Consider the following 12,500-nt stretch of genomic DNA (forward strand, 5'->3'; position numbering starts at 1 on the left):
GACGACGTTGATATGGAAGAGTCAGATGAGGAACGGAACAAGGAAGGCAATGAAGTAAGCGATGAGGACTCTCCAGAGGAAGTGGATCAGGCATACACCAAGGAAGGAGATAAACTATTTAGGGTAAATGAATTATTTACAGAGATAATGTAATTACCTGTACTATAAATGTCTAGCAACTGCTTAATCAAATGAAAAGTAACAGAAATATTCCTTATTTTTGTAGGTTGAGTTGCGATGGGAAAAATGTTAGAGAAGAACCAAAGGCAATCGTATTCCTGTCCAAAATTCTTCTCCTTTTCCAGTACTGCAATCTTTGTTTTGCAACAAATCCTACCTTAACTGTGCTTCAGACAGGGACCATATTGACTATCGAGTCAAGCTGTAGCAGTTGTAAAGGCCTGTTCAAATGGGACAGTCAGCCTCACATGCTTGGAAAGTTCTCTGCTGGAAATCTGCTCTTGAGTTTCGCCATCCTGTGTGCAGGAGTGTCAATCAACAAAGTTTTCCTGGTTTTCAGGCATTTGGGTCTGCTTGTATACCGTCCACCAGCATATTACTACCATCAGAGGCACCTCCTTTTCCCCCAAGTATTGGCGGACATACCAAGAGAAGATTTTGCAGTCATTAAAAGGAAAAGAGGTGATGCTAGTAGATGATGACAGACACGACAGCAGGGGCCACTCGGCAAAATATGGGACATATTCAAGTTTTCGGCTGCACTGTGGGTCTGATAATCCACATTGTTCTATTACAGGTAATTGGAACTCAACATGCACTAAAAAAAAACGTGTACTCCTGTAAGGGCTCTTAGTGGGAGGGGCAGGGCCTAACGGTGATTGTTCTGAGCAGAAGGGGAGACCAGCAGAAGTGTACGTGTATTGTGTTGTTGGGCATCATGATACTTAATCTCGCAGCATACAATGATAGCTGGGTTTTTTTTTCTGCATTTGACTTTTATAAAGAAGGCGAGTGCAATATTTACAGCGCCTTCATGCTTCGAGAACGGGGACAGGTTCATGAATTTACAACATTTATTTATGGCTATTGCCTCACAAAACGTCAACAGTACATGTATATGTTGCAGGTCATTTTGTTCCCTAGGTTAATTTGCAACCAGACTAGCTCATTTTGTTTCAACCTAGGTCATTTTATTTTAAGCTAGGTTGAAATTGATAGTAGGAAACATCAGCAAAAACCCATCAATTATTAGTAAGTACATGTAATATATTGGTTAGTAAATTGGTCATAGAGGAAAGGGGATGAACTTAGTGCAGCTTAGATGAGTATTTTATAAAACCCCAACGGTTTTTAAGGCTAGGCACTGATTTTACATGGTTAGCATTAAGATTGAGGTTAGGCATACAATGCATGATAACCGATTGTACTTTTCTTTCTCAGAGCTTTTTAGGACATTTTTCATTGATGAATCTCCTTAGGATGGCAGAGGGCAACAATATTGAATTATTGTCCAAGGAATAGAAGAGATGAAACACATACATGATGTACTGTTGATTTTTAATTTGCTTAGTTATTTCCTCTATCTTTTGCTTACTTTGAATTCTTATTAATCAAAGGCAAGTAAAAACAAAACTTTGAAAAGTCAGGAAAAAGGGTTTAATAATCTATTGATTAGAAGCCATTTTGTAGGCTCTTGTAAGTGTTATAGAGAGATTCCAAAAACCACTTCATACAGCATTTTGCCAATTGTTCTGTGAATGGTTATGTGTTTTTTTACAAGCGGTTTCTCCAAGATGATGACACCAGTGGTTCAGAGACGAGTTTTTTTCTTTGGTTAAACTGTAAAGGTTATCTTTTGTTGTTCTATTTGCCTGTGCCACCATCTTTTTTTCACTGTGGGAACGCTGTGTTTGCGGCGAAAATCGGTTTGTTATATCATGACTAGAAATGATCCCTTGTTCCTCCTGGACCAGGTGTATTTTGCATAGCGACGTAACAAAACTTAATTCGCACAATATTTGACTATTTGTTCTTCAGAATCAGGAGTCCACCTCTTTCAAACAATTTTTTGCTTTAGTTGCACTGGAGAGTGTTTTTCATTGTACTTCAGATAAATTTAGCCTATGGACCCTTTAACTTCTTCACAAAGTTCTATGTTCGGCCTTTTAACTGTGTATGATCTGAAATGTTTCTAAGTCTCACTTTATGTTATTTACGCATGTGCGAAATGGTAGTTGTTGTGAAGGCTTGGAAATAGCTTAAACTCATTGGTAGAAAAACATCTAGACGCTTTCAGTTGCTGATTCGATGGCTTAGCGGTTAATACAGAGGAGACATAATCTCAGATGTCCTATGGTGCGAAGGTTCGAATCCTTGGAGCGGCATGGAATGTTGTGAAAGTTCAAGGTAAGAGGCACAGTCCGTTGGTAGTAAGCAAGGACCGTAGAGGGGAAGGAGAGGGAGAGACGGTAAGTGAACGAAGAACGGAAAGGTGCATTCTTTTTTATTCCCCCTAAAAATCCAGGCCCCATTTTTTTTAATTACATCCCCAAAAAAAAGGGAAACCCTTTTTTAGACAGTTCATAATAACCTAGGTTGAAACAAAATGACCTAGGTTGAAACAAAATAACCTAATTCAAAATATTTTGACCTAGCTTGATATCATTTTGACCTAAAGTACATTTCAAACTACAACATATATACTATCAGAAGCATATCTGATACTATTCAATTGCATATAATACCACAATTTAACTAAAGCAAACACCATATTGTCAGCCTCTGTACCATTGGCAACACTTGTTTTATTGTAGAAACTGTAGATGCTTTCTGCAGTACAACTAATTTACTCGGAATAGATTAACTTAAGGTAAAATAACTATTTTGCCCAAAAAAGGTGCAAAAAGTTATTGTTCTACACCAGGCAAATGAGGCCGGTAGCAGCTCGAAAATGGAATTCCTAACCGCCACACATTGATTACTAAGTGGATGAGAGGAGTGTCCTAGGAAATGCAAAGAGTTAGGAAAGCCAGTTATTGATCACTTCTTCGATTTGTGGCACATCAGCAAAAGTAATCGAATAATATATTCTTTACTTTAGTATGTAGATAACTTGAGTTCCATTTTCACATTTGGTATGGGTACGTTATTTCTATGATTGGCAACTATAGTTATAAGGCTCTTAGCTTGGTGTTTTTAAACATTGAAGGTGCACCTAAGGGGAATTGAAAAGAGTGAAAACAATTTTGAGACACTTGTGTCATAATGTGACTTTTAGGTACAGGTGTATTGTCTGAAGTTATAAACTGTAAGGTCTACGGTTTCCCTAAATTGCATACTGTCACATGCTTTCACACATCTCTGGAACTAAAACAGATATTTGAAAATGAAAAAAACGTCTGTTTGGTACTCCTAAATTGCAAAGGGTCAACATTTTATCATAGCAGGAAAGACATGACATAACACCTCACCTACAGTAAATATTGAATGCTGAACATCTTGCACTTTGTGTTGCAGAGATCCAAACGATCCTCTCTAAATTAAGCAAAGAGAAAGGCTGTGAAGTAATTGGGAGATGGCGGAAAGCCTACTATTGGGCGGTGACCTCTACTCAACCAAAGTTAGGTGAAGCCATACTTGCCAAATTCAAGGCTTTTCTCTCCCATATAATCAACAAACACAAGGATCTCCCCAGCCAGTTGTTTAGCAAATGTGCACATGGCCCAATAACCAGCCCACGTGTATGGTTGACCAATGGTACGCATATATATACATAAAAGCATTGCTCTTGTTTCCCCAACTGCGTGCTAGCAGGAGAATGAGCAGCAATACCTTACATATACATAAATACATACAGTCAACATACTGTTCCCAAGTTTTCAGGTGCTCCGTGCAACATTATAAAAGCTTATCAACATCAACTAAAGGTGGGAGGCCCTCTTTGATACAATGCTTGCAAACTGGCAAACAAATTTCTATTGTAGAGAGAACCTTCACTAGAGGGGCTTTCATTGAACTGTCACATTGTTGCAGGCCCTAATTCCATTGTTTTCTCTTTGTTTAGTTTTACTATTGTACTTCTTACTAATAGTAATAATATTGTTACATGTAAATGTTATTTCACAGTAAGTGAAAATGGCTCCGACCAAGGTGGCAACATACATACAACACACAAAAACATATCAATCAAAGTTAATCTAATACTTTCTACTAGTGTGTGTCCAGTTGCCAAAGTTGGCCTACATGTATCATTGAGTGTTGGCTTTATTTAAAAGGTGGCACATCTTACACCAACAGGTTCCCTTGCATATGAAAAGCTTTGTGAAGCACTAAGCAATGTAAAAAGGAAATGAGCAGTCATCCCCAAATGCACAGACAAGTGCTCTTGAAGGCTACCACTCTGTGGTCAATCAATTAGCTATGAAAATGCTGGCATACTCTTATCTGGGAATGCGTTGTAGGTAAGATTTTTCAGGGGATTCTGTCTCTGCAACATTTTGGAAGCTTCATGTAAACTCATCAGTATGTGTGTATTTACATGTATAAGTGCTTACCTTTAAAATTATCATGTGGGAAACGACTTGGTCCAACCTGAAATGGGAGAGTGAAAGTTTGAGGTGAACCACATCAATCACATTTTTAAAACACTTAGATAACATCAATCTAGTTACTGTAAACTCTTTGGCCCATTACTAAACATCCTATTATGAGTTGCATTACATTTATCCAGTTTGTCCTCCTTAGAAGTAATATTATTTTTTTAACCACAACACCATAAGTGCTCAGCAGCTTGATTTTAAGAGGCAATATGGTCCAACATACACTTATGGCTAATCTGTTGGACACATCATTTCTTGATTTGTGACTGTTGCGATGCAGTTCAAATGTGCCTTACTTAGAAAACGTAACTAATATACTACAACATGTATATAATGTGACCCTTTTATTATCCAGGACGATCCTTGCTGCTATCCACTTTAACTTCAATCTAAAGAGGGAGAGCAAAGCTGATGCCCATGGGAAACCTAAGCTCAAGGTCACATATCCAAAATTCAAAGATGGTGAGGCAACAGTGAGAGAAATGAAAGTGGAACCAAACTATGGTAATCTTAAAGTAGCATATATGAGGCTACAAATATTTCAAGTCAAAATAGTACTTTTTTATTAAATATTGTTAAGTACAGGTTTCTTGCATTCTGTTTTTTTATTTCAGATTATGTTGCTGATATCTTTGAAACTCTGATGACCACACCAAGACAAGACTTAAAAGCAGTGAAGGATGAAATCAATAATCAAATCCCTGAAGCTCTTCACAGCATGTTGGCAGACAAGGAAAATAAAGAGGAAGCTAAAACAAAATATCGATCAAGATTACAAAAACAAACAGTCATATGTCCCCCAACATGTTCAGGTTTGTGACATAGCAACTAACCAAAGGTTACAAGATGGCATCGTGTACATATAACCTAATATCAATATCCACTGCAGGGCTTTCATCACTGAAAACTGCATGTACTATGTAGTTGTCATTCTACCAGTTAAGTTTAATATAAGTTGTCAGTTTTAACATACCCAGCATATTACAGTGCAGACCAGAAATAAGGGTCCTACGCAGACGCAAAACGCACGCAGGTTTTTTGCGCACACGCGTTTTTAAATGCGCGTTTCCAAACGCGCATTTGATGTGCGTTTTTTCTTTTGTTATTCAAACTCGTATTTAGCTGTGATTTTCATTGTTCCACGAAACAATAGACAGACGATAAAATGAATATTTAATTCCTGTGATCAACTCCACGTACTCAACAGAACATTTGAATTGAAGAGCATTGTCAACTGGTCATTGTGAGTTTCAAAATGAGCCAACAAAGTTTGAATTTCTTTTCGCATTCACTGAATGAAACACAGTGGAACTTTTGTCATCCCATAGCTGACCCCTGATCGTTATTTTGACCTTTTCGTTGCCGAAACTGGAGTTTGGATTGTTGACATACCAAGATGCCCGTCAACGGAGAAAATAATTATGCAGACGTACATGTAGTTTCCGACCTTTCCGAAAATTCTTCGCAATAAAAGTTTGTAAGGTCAAAGTGCTTTCCCAAATATTTGTCGCGCTTAATTATTTCAGGTACAAAAAAAGAAAGCAGCGCTAGTGAACATCTCAAGTTTTTCGCAAACTTCAAATACTGTGAATGGCGCGACAGAGGTCGTCATGGGGCTCTTATTAGCGAAAGTAAACATACGGTTCCAGGCTCTTAAACAAAAGACGATGGTAAAAGCAGACCAAAGGGCAGTGTAGTGGCACACAAACAGCATACATGAATACCCCCTGGTATTTATGACAGTAATAGGGGTTGTGCATGGTCTATGTCTGTTTTCGGAGCAGTTCCAAATTCCTTCCCAGTCTTAATTTTGTAAACATCCAGGTTGGGGTCTTCTTTTAATCTGTGCTATCAGATACCTGACAGACTTGAAAACGCTAACATTTTTCCTAGTCAAGATGTAAAGTCTGCTGTTGGCAAAGGGTAATCGCTTTAGCCAAAATCAAACTTAACATTAATTTGGCAATGAGATATGACAGTGACATAGTCCTGAATATATTTATTCCCCCACTGGTGACCAATCGTAGAATTCTGATCTCCAGTATGAACTTTTTGGCAGCACTAGAAGCTAGGAAGGGGTAATTTCAGACCCTGCTGTTGCCCCTCTTAAACTCAAAGTTTTGGGGTTTCCCACTGTCTCAGATTTTACCAGCTAACACCCCCAACTCCTTAGGATGAAAAGTTAGTGATTCTATCATGGGATACTGGGGGCAAAATTGGAAATGAGAAAGAAATAGCACACTCGCTTGTAAATCATGCACACCAATATCAGATCTGGCATGAGCGTATTATCCTGAGACTAAGGAATGAACACTTACAGAATTTGTGGGTGACTCCCCAGGGATTGGTTATCCCAGATCGCCTTCTTTTTCCTTACAAATCATAGCAATGTGTCAGATTTCAGTCTTTCCTAGGTATCATCGGATAACTAGCCAAACTCATTGTTGCCAGGATGTTAATAAGGACTGGCCACAAGGGAAACAGTGAGTTTTGTTTCCCCATGACCCTCAATGTTCCCTGAGGCGAAGCCGAGGAGAACATTGAGGTCAAGGGGAAACAAAATTCATTGTCTCCTGACGGGCCAGTCATTAAGTGTTTTGTTGTACCTCCCGACTCAAAAATAAAAAAAAACTCTGAAAAAATGATTTCTGTGACACCAATGCATACACTGGCTGCTCGCGCAAAATTGAGCAGCTAACAAAATATGGACAATACTAAAGTTCCTTTGGCTTGTTCTAATGTTTGGCTTGTTCTAATACATTCTAAGTTTGACTTGATCAGGAACAGCGTATTTCCTTGTAAATTACACAAATACTTTCCTACCTGGCGACCGCGATCGAGGAGCAAGTTGATGAACGTGAGCGACCAATTTTTGGCGCCAAACCAAAAGCCTGGAGACACAAAATGTTGATATTTTCCCTTAATCTGCATGATATGTTCTTGCAACTATAAATCCCTTTTCTTGAATAATGAATGCCATCTCCAATGAGAAACGATGTCCTACTTTAATGGCTTTTTAACATCAGGCTGACTGGTACACAAATTTCCTGCAGTTTCAAGGTGCACATCCTGATCACGTGTAAGTCCAAAGTTCAAGTTGTTTCCCTAGGGAGTTGGTGAGTCTTAACCCACGGCATGTGACGCATTCTCCTCCCATCAGAAAACGTATAACAATGCTTTTTACTTTCCTGGTATAAACTATGGCTCCAATCAATCGTTCTCCTCGTAGCCATGATAGTCTTCATCATCTTGGATTGGAAACTCTTTCTGTATGGCATTATAAACACAACAAGGGAGGGGAATCCTGTTAGAGGACCCTACATTCAGACAAACTGCCTGTAGGAAACTGATCTTAGAAATCTGTAAGTGACAAAAAAAAGACAACTGATAAGCAAACCAACTGTACTGTTAGATGAACTCAATATTTTAGAGCATGACAGCGGCTCAGTAAAACAATCACTAAACAAATGTAATCAAAAAGTGCGCTCCACATGACCTGTGCTCAATAATTTGGGTGGGCGAAAACCAAATATTTATTGTAAATCAATGTACTCACTGCAAATGAAGCCATTTTATACCACAAAACAAATTTAGTTGAAACATAAACAAATAAAAGGTTACTTGTTCTCTGTGGTGTTGCGTTCAGCAAACAATGTGGTATAGGCTTTCTTCTGTTTCGTTTTAAGCCCTATTGCTGCAGTAGCCAAAACCCGACGATTCAGACAGACACTTTCAAACCCTGGATGCGAAGTAACACACTCTTCATCTTTTTCAACTTGTCCCATCCTCTCCCGACATCTATCTATGTATCTCCATGCAGCATCTGCATTCTTCATGACCTCCAGCAAACATTTCTCACACTTGCACCTATAAACATATGACAGGGTAGATTCACAATAACATTACAGTTGACACCAAAAATATATACATAAACTTGAAATACCTAAAAATACCATTTCGATCTTTTTTATCTTTGGCACAGAAATTTTAATCGTGTAAACATTTCTAAAAACAACTTGTTAATTAGGGGAGACACAGATCGAATCATGATCAAAATTAGCTCTTTTTACAAAAGTAGACGGATCGGTAAGAGCAGAAAGAATCGAAAACAAAGAAAAAATAAAATACCAGTCTGGTAGATCTGTCTCGCCAGCAAATCGACTGAGAAGCATGTCCTCTTCTTCTTCCTCTACAGCTATTTGTTCACCGTACTGCGTAGCTTCCTCTTCAGTGGCAATTGGCTCGGCACTGTCATCGTATGATTGGAAATCACTTGCTGAGCAGAAGCTAGCCTCTGAAGACACAGAGCAACCCTCACTACTGCTTTCAGACAAACTTTCCCCAAATTGAACTTCCGAATCGACAGACATTTCGCAAGTACTATAGCCAAAAACCGACTGAAATCAAGCGTTCAACAATTGCGTTAGGAATATGACGTCACAATTAGAGAGGCCGCTGCAAATTAAGCGGGCTCAACTGGAACTAATTTCGAGCAATGGCAGACGAAAATTTTCACTTTTCGAGCGGCAAATTTTATTGAAGGAAAACTTTATTTTTTTCTTTATCGGTGAAAGGACATCGTACATGACGGTAAGTTATTCTGCATAAAAAAAAAGAGGAAAAGAAATGTGAAATTTCGTCACAGTGGCACTTTAAGGACTATGGGGTGTAGGCTATCGGGACCAGCAGCCTTGTATGTCTTAAAGGGGCTAGGTCATGCAATTTCAGCAATTTCAGTACTGATCGAATGGTCATAGAATTAACTAAAATATCAAAATAACTGTTCAAAACTATAGAACTCTAACAAAACACAGGGAAGCCAAGAAGGGACATCGATGGACAAAACTGGAGAGGATTGAAATGGATTGAATTTGGGTAAATTTGAAAAATGTCAGCCCACCTTTTTTCAAATTTATATCAGTCTATATCAAAATGTCATTTACAAAGCCGGAAAATCATTCTTAGTTGTTATGTGGCCATGATTTTGCAAATGAAAGACTCTTCCTCTGCCAATTTGACGTTTAGAGCTCATAATTAACAAAATTAAACAAAATTACCTAAAATAGCGTGACCTAGCCCCTTTAAGGCTAGCAAGTAATTTGAAGACCCCAGTCTCAGTGATTTGGATGTTAGGCATATTGGAGAACTTTCGCTTTAAAAGCGGGATTGATACAGTGTCCTCAGATGAGAAGTTATCACAAAATTGCTGGTTTAGAGTTGAAGCCTTCTCAGGGTCAGATTCAGGGAGATGGCTATTCTGTGATTGATAAGGTGGCGCGTTCCCACAAGTGGTACACAGTTTTAAATGATTTTAATATTTCTTTCTGATTTGGGCTGAGCCGCTGGTACATCACTCATGGTAAAAACTACCAATGAAATGGCCGATTGTATGTGTCACAATGGAGCATGAAATTACAATTCTGAAAGCGAGAAATAAAAAAGGAAAACTACTTACATCTGATCTGTGTTCCGGATGCTTAGAAAGCCAAAGAAAAAACTCCTGATTTCTCCAAACGACTTCTTGTAAACTCCGTATGACTCCTATCATGCGACTCCGAAAAACTTAAAGCATGTGCTATTGAAATACTAACCCTAAGTTCTAAATCAACGACGTCGCAAAGAGACCGGAAGTTAATAATCAAACAAATCAACTGCAACAATAACAGAACGGAAAAAAGTGTCAATCTATGTACAACACAGACTGGCTGTCCTTACGTTGAGAAGTGATGAATTTCCAAAACTACTTGGGATTTGATTTGACATCCCCGGTGACGCTATTAATATAGTTGTTACGTGCAACACGGAGACACGAGTTCAATTTCCTTGTCACCATGCGCCATTTGTGGCAAAGCCTCGCACTGCCTGTACTTTTGAATTTTGCTTGAAGGCGGTGTTTCCGGTGAATTAGGCGACGTAAATATGGTGATAACCAAGGCAACTTATCACGGCCACTGACATACTATGACAGAATGATCCTCTCGATCGAATTCAGCAAACAATTCTTTAATGCCGACCAGTCCTCCTCAACAGAACTATCATTACAGCTAGATTGAAACAACTCATCTTTGTGTTGAGTCATGTCAGCGCGGATTTTGTCAAAAACCGTTTTGGCGTACAGGTAAACCTTACGGCGTGGTTTGCGTTGAGCTGGAGTAGCACAGGTGAGTGAACAGCCAATTGCATCGTCATCGCTGAACTTAGCTGGTGATCTAATATTTGATGCATGCCCCGGGCGATTGGTCATCAAGAGATCCAAGGTCTTTGCTTCACTTGTGGGAAAGGTGATCACATTCCTGTTGGTAACCGTTTCCCAGTCCACGTAACGGAAATTGAAGTCACCCATCACATGAATAGCCAGTGGGTTGTCAGTTGGATGAAGTTTACAAACGTCAGTGAGCTGTTCATGTAGCGCTGATAGCTCAGAATAATGCTGGTCTGGAGGCCTATAGTAACTACAACGGTAATATTGTTGACCATTCAGTCGCATCTTGGCCCATAAACTTTCAGAGCTCTCAGTATTAATGCTGTTACATTGAAGTGGGTCAAGATATGATTTAATAGCTAGAATAACACATCCACCGCCAATCACCCTGTCCTTTCGGAATACAGCATAGCCCAATTCCAGTGGAAACAATTCAGTGTCTAGAACACACTCGTCGATTTTTGTTTCCTTCAAGGCGACAATATCAGGGTTCTCGACTTCTAGATACGATTGGAGTTCTAACTTTTTCCCCCTACTGCCGTTTATGTTAGCACAGAAAAATGTGATGTTGTTCCTTTCATTCTTATCTGATGTATGGTTTCGTAGGATAACAGGAGATGATGTCATCTGTGGACAAAAAGGGGAAGACAGAAAGGTTTCCGTGACGTTCTCCAAGGCTGAGAAGTCGTTTGCAGAGGTGAAGTTGATCAGCGATGAAAACCATGTAGTGGCAAAGTTTGGAAACAAATACGAAACGCAAATCCATGTAAGGCCAGAATTGTTTTGAAAGGCCTTATATGATTTTGTAGATTGGTGTATCTGTGTTTGTGATACCAGAGAAAGCAGTTCTCACATTCTATTGCAGCTTGATTTTCTTTGACGGGTTTACTGCAAGACCCGCAAGGGAATTTACACAGGCCAGGATTGACACAATGGCCCGTATCACCAGTCATGAGAAGTAATAACAATAGAAGGCTTGCGTTGGACCGTGACAAGATTGTTAAATGGCCGGTAACATGGTTTGACAAAGAAGCAAATATGCAAATACATGGATTACCAGACTAAAAACTTCCCTGGCCAGAAATGGCGATAACAAGAATCCAACATGATTTGGGGGACTTGAGAGGAGTTTGTGGGATAGTCTAATGCTGTTTTGCAGACCACCAGTGATGACAAAAGAAGAACCAGGGCCGGAATAAGACCCATGTCAAAGCTCATTAATGCATGCACGTTAACAAAGAACTAGAGTCGATGAGTACGGCTTTCCAATTTTGTGGAGTTTAGACTGCCATATAGGAGTAGAATACCGCATCAAGTTGTGAAGAATATACTTACAAAAGTATTTTGGAGAGAGAAGCGGTTTACTCGAGTTGAGAAATGGCAAAAATATGTAATTTTTAACAGAGCAGAAGTTGATGTATCCATTCTGCTTCATGTGCGTTGACCATTTACCGTAATCCTGGCTTAGTTCCTTGCAAACTGTTTAAATCTGCTGTGGCGAAGACAAAAAGACACTTGTTCCTTGAAAACTGTTTAAATCTGCCATGGTGAAGACAAGAAGACAACATCTGTACTCCATTTCTCTCAATGCTCAAAAATCTAAATTCCGTAATTGTGTGTTCTATGTTCCAGTCCTAAGTTCTAATCTTACAATTTGGTAATGTTGATTTCAGTGGTAGATTAACGTGGAACCAAACGTTCCACAATAACTTGAAATGTAAGAAAAAAACTTAAATCCA

General features: G+C 39.1%; 1 pseudogene; it reads left to right on the forward strand.

Moving 5' to 3' along the window:
* Positions 1-5,379, forward strand: part of LOC138056543 (uncharacterized) — a 5,454-nt pseudogene extending 75 nt beyond the window's left edge.
* The last annotated feature ends 7,121 nt before the right edge of the window (positions 5,380-12,500 follow it).

Source organism: Montipora capricornis, chromosome 1 (genome assembly GCF_036669925.1).
Source record: "Montipora capricornis isolate CH-2021 chromosome 1, ASM3666992v2, whole genome shotgun sequence".
NCBI classification, from domain to species: domain Eukaryota; kingdom Metazoa; phylum Cnidaria; class Anthozoa; order Scleractinia; family Acroporidae; genus Montipora; species Montipora capricornis.